This window comes from Mustela nigripes, chromosome 4 (assembly GCF_022355385.1).
Source record: "Mustela nigripes isolate SB6536 chromosome 4, MUSNIG.SB6536, whole genome shotgun sequence".
In the NCBI taxonomy this organism is placed as follows: Eukaryota; Metazoa; Chordata; class Mammalia; order Carnivora; family Mustelidae; genus Mustela; species Mustela nigripes.
The window spans coordinates 93,478,797-93,489,485 of NC_081560.1; the positions used below are offsets into that span (position 1 = coordinate 93,478,797).

The 10,689-nt window shown below is 63.1% G+C and overlaps 1 protein-coding gene across 2 annotated transcripts in view; it reads left to right on the forward strand.

The window, feature by feature from the left end:
* Nucleotides 1-19: 19 nt before the first annotated feature.
* ADCY1 (adenylate cyclase 1) overlaps nt 20-10,689 on the forward strand; it is a 92,006-nt gene continuing 81,336 nt past the window's right edge. The window contains exon 1 of one of the 2 annotated variants that reach the window (XM_059397154.1): nt 20-602. The gene's annotated coding sequence lies outside the window, so the exon portion shown is untranslated. The remainder of the gene's footprint in view (nt 603-10,689) is intronic. The other variant, XM_059397153.1, reaches the window with a different exon arrangement.

Here is a 10,689-nt window from a genome sequence, read left to right on the forward strand (position 1 = left end):
GCGGCGCGGGCGAGCCCGGGGGCGCCGGACGGGCGGCGGGGCCGGGCGGCCGGCGCGGGCTGCGGCCGTGCGGTGAGGAGTTCGCGTGCCCCGAGCTGGAGGCGCTGTTCCGCGGCTACACGCTGCGGCTGGAGCAGGCGGCCACGCTGAAGGCGCTGGCCGTGCTCAGCGGGCTGGCGGGCGCTCTGGCGCTGGCGGAGCTGCTGGGCGCGCCGGGGCCCGCGGCCGGCCTGGCCAGGGGCTCGCACCCCGCTCACTGCGTGCTCTTCCTGGCGCTGCTCGTGGTCACCAACGTGCGCTCGCTGCAGGCGCCGCAGCTGCAGCAGGTCGGCCAATTGGCGCTGCTGTTCAGCCTCACCTTCGCGCTGCTCTGCTGCCCCTTCGCGCTCGGCGGGCCCGCGGGCACCCACGCCGGCGCGGCTTCGGGGACGGCAGCCGCCGACCACGGCGTCTGGCAGCTCCTTTTGGTCACCTTCGTGTCCTATGCCCTGCTGCCCGTGCGCAGCCTGCTGGCCGTCGGCTTCGGGCTCGTGGTGGCCGCCTCACACTTGCTGGTCACGGCTACCTTGGTGCCCGCCAAGCGCCCGCGTCTCTGGAGGACGGTAAGTGCCGCTGCGCGCCCTCCGTCGGGTCTGGGATACACATCTGCCCGGGAGGGACCGGGAACACCGGGGGAGCCGGGCATGAGTCTACGGATTGGGCGGGTGGGGAAACTGAGGCCGCGAGTGTGGGGGGCGTTCAAGGTCACTCGGCGAGCCGAGGACGCGGTGGGGGCTGCTAGGGCCGGGCTCTTTTCCTAGTGGCCATCCACAAAGCTCTCCTGGGTGTGGGCTGTGGAGAGGGGAGCGTGGAGAGGGCAAGGATTGGCCCAAGGTCAGGCAGCTGGTGAGCGGCCAAGCCCGGCCAGAGCCCTGGCTGGCGCTCTTTGGCTGCACACATCCCAGAAGAGGGACGGGAAGTGGGTGCGGGATGGGCCCCTGGCGGGCAGGGTTCCTGCTGGCTGTGCAGGGCTCTGGGCTCCTCTCCAGTGTGCCTGGACCTCGTGCGGGGCTGGCAGAGTCTCTCTCCCAGCCTGCGGCACCCTGGGGAGGTTGGGAGGGGACTGGGACTTGGGTCTCCTCCAGCCTCCCTGGCGCCCGTTGTGGACCCGTTTCTGGTCTAGAAAGACAGGTTTGCCAAGGTCGAACAGGGCTCCTCCAGTCCTTGCCACCGCCGCCCTGCCGGGGTCTGACCAAGGCTGGGAGCATCGGAACTTCGCCACTGCCTTCCAGGAGGGCCAGCGAGACGGTAGCTGGGGACAAGGACGTTGCCGGCTCCCACGGGCTCCTCCCCAGACGGAGACCCAGGAGACTGGAGGCAGTTGTCCTTGCTGTGTGGGGCTCTCCTAGCCTGACCCAGCAGTGAAACCCACCCACCCAGCGGGGCTTGGAGGGCCCAGAAGGAGGGTTTTGTTTCCTCCTTTGGCAGCATTTTGGCAGGAGGATGGGGGAAATCCGAGGTGGTGGGCAAGCCCATCCAGGGAGAGAATGTGGCAGATGGAGGAGGTGGGGGAGATGGGGGAGATGGGGTGAGGAGGGGAGGCTGCATGGAACAAGCTCTGGGAAGAAGAAGGGGGTGCGGGGAATCCGACTGTGGCCTGGGGGGACCGAGGGCCCCCCACGAGGACCCAGGGAGGTGCTCTCAGACAGAGATGTCAGGGATGCCCATGGTCAGAGGGATCATGGATGCACAGGGCAGACACTGGAAGTGTATTTTGGGGCCCAGAGAGGCCAGCATGTGCTGGGGGCTGGGAGGGGAGGAGGAAGGAATGGGGGAAGGGGCCTGGAGGTGGGGAGAAGAGAGGGACAAAGTAGGGGCGCCGCCAGAAACAGAGGTGAGGCGGAGAGAAGGGAGGAGGGTAGAGGGCTCCCTGCACCCAGGGAGGGGAGGGGGCCTCCGTTCTGGGGGGTTCCCAGCAGGCCCCTGGCTTGTGGCCTTGCCTGTCGTCTGTCCTTAGGAGGTGCTGTTGGACCCTCCCCCCATAACATTCCCTTCTGTTATGTGTTTGGCCCCCATGGTGTGGGGCCCCCCAGCTGGACCGCCTCCCCACCAGGACCAGAAGGGTGGCCCCGCGGCCAGGTCAGCTCCGGGTGGGGAGGGGAGGTCTGAGATCTGGCATATGAGGGGTTCAGCTGGTTCAACGAAAGGCCGTGCTATTGTCTTTTTCCAAAACAATTTTCCAAAACATTTCCAAAACAATTTTCCAAAACAATTTTGTTTACAGTTTCTGGTCATCCCTTCTAGAGAACTGAGGGAGAGGAAAGGGTTTGTAAAGGTCTTGGACCCAGGGAGCTCTCCTCCAGGATAAGATGAGCCCCTGTACCCCCGGGGGGCAGGGAGCCGGTCCTGTAAGCCTGGATTCTTAGGGAGCAGGCGTCTGGCGTTTGCTGCTGCTGGCTCCCTGGGCGACACACACCCTTCCCGCCCAGGGCCTCAGTTTCCCTACTGCAGAGCTGGCATGCAGGTGGAAAGCCTGTGGGAAAAGCCCTTATTCGGTGTCCTGTCACCTCCAAGTTGCTTTGGCTTCCAGAACGTTCCTGTTCAGATCCACACGTTGCTGCTGGTGGTGGCGATGTGGACAGACGGATGGGGTGGGCGCCGACAAACACGGTGAGGGGCCTGTGTGCTGCCCTGGGGCCGGAGTTTGCCATGGTCCGGGAGGCCGGTGGGGAAGGTGGGAGGCTCATGTACCCAGTGGGGCCTCTGCTGCCCGCTGCCCCACACCCTCCAGTTGCCCTGCAGTGCAGCCATGTGCTTAGAGCCCCATGTTCCTCGGGAGCTGGTTTGGGGCAGGACGAGAGGTGGAAGCCCATAAGGACAGGGCAATGGATGAGCGGAGCAGTCTGTGCAGGGCGGTTGCTTTTGCTGGACCTTCTGGGCGGAGTATCTGTGCCGTGGGAGGGAGAGAACTGCTCCTGCTCTGGGCACTGAGGCCGGGGGGTCTCAGGGGGTTCGGGGTGTCTCAGAGCCTCTGCCCCTCCACAAGGAGTCTCTGGGGGGTTCCCACAGCCATCCTGCCCCGCCCTGGTAGGCCACGTGCTTTGGGGACCCTGTGGCACCCAGGCTGGCCCAGGCCGGCAGGCTGAGAGCGCCCAGGAGGTCGGTGACCGCACGGTTGGGATTTAGATGCTGCTTGGCTGCCCTTCCCCGGGAGGCGGCGGGACCTGCTGGCTCACGCCCGGCCCGTGCTGCTGCTGTCAGCCAGGGCACAAGGAGTTTGGGGAGACAGTCTCACCCCCCCCCCCCAGCCCAGCGCTCAGGAGGGCGTAAATATTGACCAGGCTGGGACCTTCTTTCCGCCTGTTCCCTCCTGCCCACGGTTGTATGTACATGCAAAGCACAGAAACTCATTCTTATTTAACTGAACAACAAGTCAGAACCGAAGGCATCATGTTGGGGAACCCTTGAAGTCTGCTCAGGGACATTGGGGTGGCAAGCCAGGCTGGACTGGGCTGGAGACCTGGGGTGGGGTAGGGGGTCATGGGGGCGGTGAGGAGGAGGAAAGGGGGAGATGCCACATGTGTGACCCCTGCTCCCCAGTGGTGGCACTGGGGGACTTGAAGAGTATGGCTTGAGGAGGGAGTGACTGTGCTTGGGGACCGGGGACGGAGCCGGGTTGCTGGCAGTGGTAGCAGACAGAATTGTGCATGCCAAGGTCATGGCTTTGGAGTGGTGGAGGGGGGCAGCAGGGTATGCCTGGAGAGGAGCAGCGGGCTCAGGAGACACCCGGAGGCCCTGCCTCTCACAGCTGTGGGTGTGCACATCCGCCTGCTCCAGCTTCCTTCCTTCCGGGTGCCTCCCGCCCCCCCCCCCCACCATGGCCCCAAATGCCCACTTCTTGGCCAGGGTGGGGCAAAATTGCTGTATCTTCCTGGGCTCATCCGGGGCCACTGCTGTGGTCAGATAACTGCCTGTCAATGGAAGAGGCATATATTTCCAACTCCTCCCTCCCCTCTTCTAAGCCCCAGGCAGGAAAACAGAAAGCACCATCAGGCAAGTGGGTGTTGGCGGGAGTCCCTGTGCCCCTCCAGGTTGTCTGAGCTCTGGGGAGAGCTCGCTGCTGGCAGGTGGAGCGATGTCACCGCCCTCAGAGCCCAGGTACACAGGCGTCCAGGCCGCTCACAGCGCGTGCCCCCAGGTGTGGATTGTCTGCTTCCCGCCTCGGTAGTGCCAACTCCCTGCGCTGGGACTCCTCCTCCTCAGAGTCGCCAACCAGACCTAAGCCCCGCCCCGCCCCGCCTGCCCCGCCCCCTGGCTCCTCTAAGTCGCCCCAGCACTTCCCCCTGGCCCCTTCTCCCTGGCTCTTCCCCCCACAGGCTGCGCCCCTGCTCCCCTTTCTTCCTGGCGGGACCCTTACCCAGCAGGACCCCTCCTTCAGCTGGACTCCGCGCCTGCTGGACCCCCTCTCGGGGGCCTCCTGCCCTTCCTGCCCTCCACCAGGCGGCCAGGCCCTTTACCCAGGCTGGACGCTCTTCCTCGCTGATAACCGCCCCCGTCCTCCCCTATCTTGGCTGGGTCCTGTGGCTTTGTTTGCTCACCTGCTGGTGCATCCACCTGCCTCTGCTGACCCCGTGCTGCTAGGTGGAGGCTGGAAAGGGGAGGGAGACAGGTGGGACCTCCTGAAGGCGAGGAGGGGGTTTCTCTGCCTTGGTTGGCAGTGACTCCAAAGATCGCCTCGGTGGCCTAGTCTGGACCCCCCTTCCCCAGGCCTCTGGTCGCTGGGCAGGGCTCAGCTCTTTCCACCTTGGGCTTCCTGTCTCTCTCCTATTCTCTGAGCAGCAGGTGGTGGTGGGTGTCCCCGCCAGGCCTCCAGGTCTGTGTCCAGTGGGCACCCTGCTGGTACGCCCGATTCCCACCTCTGCATCTGCAGTTTCCCTCCCCATAACCTGGTCTGTTTCCCTGGAGAGTCGGGTTAGCCTCCCTCTGAGCAGCTGGCCCTAAACTTGAAGTCTCTGGAATGGGTCAGGCCAGGGCAGAGGAATTGGGCTGATGGGAAATGGGATCTGGACACGGGGACACATCCCGGCTTCAGGCGAGGGCTGGCACCTGCTCGGGGAGTGTCCTGGGGACTGTTGTCTGCTGCCTCCCACGTGCCCCCCAAGACCCATGGACTGTGTGTGTGCTGGAGTCCGGCCCCACTGGTGGACCCGGTGGGGGTGTCTTCTCTGGAGGATGCTGTGATCCACACTTGGGGGCCAGGCCCCAGGCTAGGGGCTGGGCGCCCTATGGAAACGAGACCCCCTGCACTCCAGGAATTTACTGTCTGTGGGGGACACTGGTGGGCACCTGGGACTGCAGTCTGTGCCGGGCCGGGGGGAGTCTGAGTGACCTCCGGAGGTGTGTGAAGGGGATAGGGCAGACGGAGGACTCCGGGTGGCTTCCTGAGGCCGGTGTGCTCCAGCCAAGGCCCTGGACAGAGGAGGGCTGGGGATCAGCCAGGGAGGTGGGTGTGCAAGAAAAGGCAGGTGCGGGGCACATGGAGTGTTTCCTGTTTCTTTGGAAAACGGCGCTGGGCCCTGTAAGCCTTGTCAGCAGATAGGTCTGCTCAGGTTTCTGTTTGGGGGGCCCCTGGGATGCAGTGGGGAGCAGGGGTCCCATGAGTGGGCATGGGTGCTGCTGCCTGGCTCAGACCGGAGCGGTGTCCTTAGGGAGGTGTCTGCTTGCCACGGTCCCTCTTGCTGTGAGAGCTGTCCACCTGCCCTTCCTGGGAGCCGAGGCTTCTTGGGTGATGTCCCTCCTTTTCCTGTGCCCTCTCTGAGGTTGGGAGGGCCAGGGTCAGCTCCCAGGTGGACGGACAATCTGGGCTGTGTTTCTGCAGTCTCCAAGCCCGGAAATGTCCTCATCGAGTCTCCTAACTCCGGTGGGGTGGTGGGCTCGTGTGGAGGGTCGGTGGAGCCCCTGACTGTGGGACCTTGGGTGGGGTACTTGCCCCATGCCCGTGTTTCTTCTGGGGGCTCTGTGGCTTTTTGGGAGCAGATACCTTTTCAGGCACCGTCCTGTCCCTTGAGCATGGGGCCAGTGCTTGGCTCAAGCCTTTGGTGACCCGCGAGTTTTGTGACTCCCTGAGCCTGTGTTTGGTGTTTGGTCTTGGAGGTTGGAAGAGACGGCTGGGACGTGGGCGGCGGGCATCCTGTCTGGACGAAGACAGACCCTGGGTCTCCTGGCCCACTCAGTAGTGCTGGTCATGGGCGGGCCCTCGTATGGCGCGTGTACACACGTGTGCACATGGACAGACACGCGAACTCCCATGTGCACCTACAAACATAGTCGTGCACACAGGCTTCATGCACATGTCCTCATGCCTTCATGCACACGTCCACTTTCACACACAAACACACCCACTTGCACACCCACAGGCTGTGCTGGTGCACACCGAATGTCAGCCCTATGTGTTAGCATTACCATGTTCTTGTGTGATGGTGTGTGCGTGGGGCCCTCCTGTCCGTGACCTTGGGTGGCATCGGAGACCACCCAGGAAGTGAGCGAGGCTGCGCTTCCTTGGGTGGGGGGGTTGGGCGAGTGGCATAGAACATGGGGAGATTGATAGGGCCAGGCCCTCTGGCCAGCCTGGGTCCCTGCCCCGGAGGCTCCCGTCGTGGGACCCCCAGCCCCCCGATGCATGGGGCGGGGCGAGGGCTGGGGCACGCTGTCCCTTATTGCCATGCCTGGGTCTTCCCTGGACCCACCCCTTTTCCCTAGACCCTGGACCCTCTGCTTCTGGGCTGGGGGCGTTAGGATCTGCTTTGACCTTTGGGGTGCTGGGGTCCAGGCTGCCTCTAGACCTCCTGGGAGGAAGGCACCCAGCTGATGAGAGGGGCTTCCTGCTTCCCAGCGCAGTCGGCACGGGGCCTCTGTGTGTGCACACGCGGGTATGACCGAGCACATGTGTAATGCACACCCACCTTGGTGGCCTGTGTATGAGTTCCATGCACGTGTGTGTAGCCTAGTGTGCACATGCATGTGTTCACACACATGTGTACATGGGCGTGTGTGGTAGTGTTCTGAGGCCTGAGTCCCACGGAGACCCCCAGGGTCTGGATATGTGGGTATGAGGCTGCTTACTCTCCCGCCGCATCCAGGACCCACCTTGCCCCAGCTCAGCTTTGTGGTGGTCTGTGGGCCTAGAGCTTGGGAGCAGGGACAGCAGCAGGGCCGTTGGGAGTCTAGGTGTGTGTGGAGTTAGGGGGCCTCCCCTTGGTGGAGGATGGGGCTGGGAGGGATAGGAGCCTCACCAGGTAGGAGCAGCCCACGGTGACCATGTGAGCCGTGTGGCTGCGACAGGCCCACAGGGTCCTCACAAACTGCTGAGGAATTCCAGGGAAGTGACCTGGGTGGGGGGACAGGACGCCCACGGAGGGACCCAGGTGTGGGCGGATTGGACGCTGATGTGGGGGACCCAGGTGCGGCGGGACGGGACGCCCACGGGAGGACCCCAGCACTCCTGGCACTCCTTTGCTGCTGGGTGCTGACCTGTCCTCGGGAGGCGCTCCCCGTGTGCAGGCTTCCCGGTGCCTCTGCCCATGCGAATGTGCGCTCTTCGGGGCAGGGGCCTTGTGCCGTGCTGGCATCTGGGTGAGGGAGTCCGCTCTGGAAGGTTCTGCAGCCCTGGCTACGGCGACCCCGCTCCATGGCCTTCTGTGGGGCTCAGTGCGTGCTTCTTCAGGGGTCTTTGCCTGGTTTCCCGTGGGAGGGAAGCATTCCCGTGAACGCTGTGCCTTCGGAAGGTGGAGGGATCTGGAATCCTTGCTCGCAGACCCGAGCCCAGCTGCGGAGCCCGTTCCAGGATCATCCATTTGGCCTGAGGGCTTCAAAACATCTCTGATTCTTGTTGCCACAGATCTCCACTTAACAGACATCAGTGCGTTCCGGTGCCCTGGGGGGCCATGGGCGGGGCTCATTTCCAAAGTCTGGAATGTTCAAGCCTCAGACCTGGGCCATGGAGGGAGAGCCCCTCTGTGGCTAGAGCGAGTGGGCGTCCAAAGGTACAGGAGGACGTCGGAGCGTCCCAGGGCTGTGACCAGGAGGTTGGGGACACAGAGGCCCAGCAGTCCCGTGGTATGGACGGGCCATGCCTGAGCAGGCGGTGAGCTGGGGCTGGGGTGCTGGAAGGCCCTCACACCAGGAGCTGCGCTGGTAAAGCCATCAGGGGTCACAGAGGAGATGCCACTGTGATCTCGCCGTGGCCCCCAGGGAATCTGCCTCTGGGTGTGGCAGCCTCAGCCCAGACGGTCCTCAGCTTCTTCAAGGGGTGGGACCCAGGGCAGGAGCTCACAAGAGCCCATTGGAATCGTTTTTTGTTTTTTTTTTTCTTACTTTCTTTCTTTCTTTTTTTTTTTTTTAAGATTTTATTTATTTATTTGACAGAGAGAGACAGCGAGAGAGGGAACACAAGCAGGGCAGTGGGAGAGGTTGCTGAGCAGAGAGCCCGATGTGGGGCTCGATCCTGGGACCCTGGGATCACGACCTGAGCTAAAGGCAGAGGCTTTAACTCACTGAGCCACCCAGGTGCCCCTTGTTTTGTTTTTATTATGGAAACTTCCAACACATGCCCCAGTAGAGTAGCAAGGTTAACAGAGCACTTTCCTGGGGATGGGCGGCAGTGTGGACACTTGTCCGTGTCCTTCCCCCCCTCCTGAGGATGCGAATCTCAGGACACTTTCATTAGTTGGGCCACAGAGACACTCCCAAGCAATGATGTGAGCTTAGAAACACACTCTGAGCGATGTGGGAGAGCTGGCTGGGAGCACGGGGAGGCAGGACCCCATGCCCTTCCGCGCGCAGCCGGGTGAGAGGGACCCCACCAACCAGACGTGCGAGACCTTGTGTGGCAGGGAGCCGTGTGTTGATTTAATAAATGGGACGCTCTGTGTGGGGTGGGGGCTCTGCAGTGTGGGCGGAGCTCCCCCCTTTTTATCCTGGGGGCGAGCTGCCCCGAGAGTGAGGGTGAGTGCACCTGCCTGCCTGTGCTGCCTGCAGGAGAGGCTGTCCCCCGGTGCTGGGCAGTGGTGGACGGCAGCTTGAAACTGGAGTGAGTTCAGGGGAGAGGTTTGAGCGCTAACTAGGCGGGATCTTGGGGCACGGAGGGGAAGGCACCCGTCCCCGCACTCCAAGAGCTCCAGGGTGCTGGAGAAGACATGGCTCCTGCATGAGCTCAGAGAGGCTGGGGTGAGGGGTCGGGGAGGCCTTGTGGGATGCCAGACGATGAAGTGCAGGCCAGTGTTCAGAATTCCTTGTGTGCACCACGTGCTCACGTGACCGGGGCTCCCAGCCGTGCCGGAGAACTTGGCCAGGAGCTGGCATCTGACCCCGGCTCTGGTGCAGGGGTGGCGGGTGAGGGCTCTGGAGGGCAGCTCCGTGTGCTCCTGAGTGATGGCGGAAGCTCTGCTCTGCTGGCCGACCGAGGGGGTGTGAAGGACAGGGTCGGGGGTGCACCTGCCCGGATCGCTGCCCCGCACCCTGAGAGTGATGAAGCAGCACAAGTGCTAGGAGTGCCATGGAAAGATTGTGGATGCGGGGCACACTGTGGGCTGCTGTGTCCTGCGGTGATTGAAGCCGGGCTTCTGGTGCCATCCCTGAATGCAGGTGCCCGGGAAGCCCCAGCCGGGCTGCTTGGGGCAGGAACCCCAGACACAAGGCAAGGTGGTCTCCTGCTTTCCCACCTCGGCCTTCAGGTGGTGGCCCTTAACCTCTTGGCCGGGTCTAGCTCTGGGGTCATGGCGGGAGTGGAATCATTTCCATGTGCCAGACCCAGTCCTATTCAGTTTTCATCTCTCTTGGGCTCTACTCAGAGCTCATGTCCTCCAACATGGTCATTGTCCACGTGGAAGGGATCTGCCTGCCACGGTGGACGTCGGGAGAGTTCATGGTGGTCGATGACTGGGGCCCCAGGCACACGTCGGCTTTTCCCGTCTCTGCACCGGCTCTCCTGACCATCTGAGGGACCCAGGTGCCCACTGCGGGGTGGGGCTGGGCTGCTCCCCTGGGGGCAGAGGGCTGATGAGCCTGTTCGGCCATGCACACCTGTCTCCAGCAGATCCCATCCTTTCCCCCGCAGTGCCTGTCTCTCTGGAAGTCTGCCCAGGTCCACAAGGCAGGGGTCTACTTTGATTCATTCCTGCCCCTCTTGGCAACACAGGAGGGACCCTGAGCAGCTATCCCTGCTGCACGTGGCCCCTGCAGCCCATGTGCCCCGCTGACGATCCAAGACTATGCCTCTCAGTCAGCATGCAGTGGAGCTGACGGGAGCAGGACTTCCTGCTGAGGCAGCGGAAGACCACGCTTTCCAGTCCCGTGGTCCCTGTGCTCTGCAGTCAGGTGGGAGGAGGACAAAAGACGCTGAAATGCTGTGGGCTGCTTTTCCTGCCACAAGCAGGCACCCTAGTTGACAGTTTCTAGAGGTTTGTTCATTCACAGTGATGCTGGTTCCCTGACCAGAGTCCGCTTGCCCGTGAGCCACAGCCATTACTGCTTCAGACATGTCCTGGGTAGTTCCCAGAGGGGTCAGTGTGATGCCTGCGGAGCAAGCGGGCCTGAACAGCCTGGGGCACACAGAGGCCTGAAGCCCAGCTCATGTTGTGTTTGAGTGGGTGGTTGAATGGGTGTATGTACATATCGAGGGATGGATGGATGGGTGCATGGGTGGATGGGGGG